The 2,500-nt window shown below is 44.8% G+C and overlaps 1 protein-coding gene across 1 annotated transcript in view; it reads left to right on the top strand.

The window, feature by feature from the left end:
• LOC143298291 (glutamate receptor ionotropic, kainate 2-like) overlaps positions 1–2,500 on the top strand; it is a 591,925-nt gene that overhangs the window by 514,076 nt on the left and 75,349 nt on the right. The window lies entirely within an intron of this gene.

Below are 2,500 nucleotides of genomic sequence, written 5' to 3' on the forward strand. Positions count from 1 at the left end.
TCTCGGATTAAATGATTCTTAAAAAAAAAAAAAAAAAAAAAAAAAAAAAAAATCATTAAAGTCCCTCGCCCAAATGTCCGTTATTGTATTGTATTTATAGTATTTCTCTTTTTATCACAACAGATTTCTGTGTGTGAAGGAGAGCGCATCACTGCGCTACAGCGCCACCTTTTTTTTTTCTTTTTTTTCTTTTTTTCCTGCGTGCAGTTATATTTGTTTTTTCCTATCGAAGTGGATTTCTCTATATAATTTTGCCAGAAACAACTCTTTTGTTGCCGTGAGATTTTTTTTTTTTTTTTTTCTTTTTGGCGTGCGTTAAGTGCGTGTTTTTTTTTTTTGTTTGTTTGTTTGTTTGTTTTGTTTTTTGTTTGTTTTTTAAACAAGAGAACGCTGGCCATTAAGGAGAAGCGTGAGCGAAGGAAGCAGAGCTCAACTTCTGGAGACGTTTTCCCTCGCAACTCCTGTGGGAAGTGCTGCGCATCCAGAATTGGCTTCCTCTCCCATATGAGGACACACACCGACAGATAAGCCTGCCTGCTTACTCATCCGTCGGACCGACGGGAGACTCCATCAAGTGCATGCTGCACACGGGACCTCGGTTTATCGTCTCATTCGAATAACTAGCGTCCAGACAAACCATTCAAGGTCCAGTTGAGAGTGGGGAAAATATATATCGGTGGCTTAGCCGTGTTTCGAACCAGCGCGCTCAGATTCTCTCGCTTCCAAGGCGGACGCGTTACCTCAAGGCCATCACTCCATAACGGAAGCAAACGTGGGTGAAGCTCTACTTTGAAAGCTATGTGTCGATAGTAACTGGCCCAGTTTTACGCCCACACCCTCACCCCCTCCCGCCAACACAACCCATCCCCCCCAGGATGGAATGGTGGTAGGGGGGGGATAAAACCTTAAAACCTAACAGGTGTGGAGGGGAGTGGGGGGGGGGGGGTCACTTCCGGCCAGTTGTTCTCTCCGTGGGTCATTTTCAGGCTATGCTACTATATTGACCCCGGGGCTAACCTGAGCCAGCCAGGTATTGGTCTCTCTCTCTCTCTCTCTCTCTCTCTCTCTCTCTCTCTCTCTCTCTCTCTCTTTCTCTGTCTGTCTCTCTCTCTCTCTCGCAATTAATAGCTTAGAAAAAAAAATATATATATATTGGGTTGTATAAGCAAAATGGTAATGCACTTGAGTACTGACTGTTATTGTTGACAGTGTGAAGAGTCTGATGACTTGTAAACATTAAACCATCTCTGTCTCTCTCTCTGTCTCTCTCTCTGTCTCTCTCTCTCTCTCTCTCTCTCTCTCTCTCAATTAAAAGCTTAGAAAACAAAAAAAAGCACATTGGGTTTAATGATTCAGAGTCCAAACAAAATGATAATGAACTTGAGTACTGTCTTTGATGAAATAGATTTTTTTTCCTTATCAGACTCTCTCTCTCTCTCTCTCTCTCTCTCTCTCTCTCTCTCTCTCTCTCTCTCTCTCTCTCTTCTCTTGCGCCGTGTCACATCTCCCGACGTCTGTAATGAAGTAGGCTACCCTCTTTTTGCATGTCTCTGCAGCTAAAACGTTAGAATTGGGTGACATGTTATTGGTTCTAAAACATTTTATTTAATCCGTCAGAGGCGTTCAGCCCTACCCTTTCACCCGATAACATCCTTTCACACACACACACACACACACACACACACACACACACACACACACACACACACACACACACACACACACACACACACACACACACACACATACACACACACACATACACGCACGCGCGCGCGCGCACGCACGCACGTACGCACACACGGACCACGCACACACACACACACACACACACACACACACACACACACACACACACACACACACACACACACACACACACACACACACACGCAAGCAATGAAACAGTTTAAGGTTGCGTTTGCAACGCGCGCACACACACACGCACACACACACACACACACACACACACACACATACAACCCCTCCCCCCCCCCCCCACACACACACATACGCACACACGCGCGTGCGCACACACACGCGCTCACACACGCACGCACGGACGCACACAAACACGCAAACGAACACACACACACACACACACACACACACACACACACACACACACACACACACACACACATACACACACACAAGCAATGAAGCAGCTTAAAGTTGCGTTTGCGAGTTTTATTCATGCGAACCCTTTTTCCTTTCTTTCTTTCCTTTCCTTTATTATTTCATTCATTTATTCATTTATGTATTTCTTCTCTGTCTCTCCCTCTTTCTTTCTTTCTTTCTTTTTTTTTTTTTTTTTTTATCGCTGATTTCCCCAGCTCCATCGCCCACTCTTCTTTACTGCGACAAATGAGGAGAAAAAAATAGAGTGAAAGTTGAAGTACAGGAGAGGTAATATAAAGCTGACTGTGAAACTTTTTAAGCAAGTTTGACCTCTCTCTCTCCCCCCCCCCCTCTGTGTGTGTGTGTGTGTGTGTGTGTG

The sequence above is a fragment of the Babylonia areolata genome, chromosome 23, assembly GCF_041734735.1.
Source record: "Babylonia areolata isolate BAREFJ2019XMU chromosome 23, ASM4173473v1, whole genome shotgun sequence".
Classification (NCBI taxonomy): domain Eukaryota; kingdom Metazoa; phylum Mollusca; class Gastropoda; order Neogastropoda; family Buccinidae; genus Babylonia; species Babylonia areolata.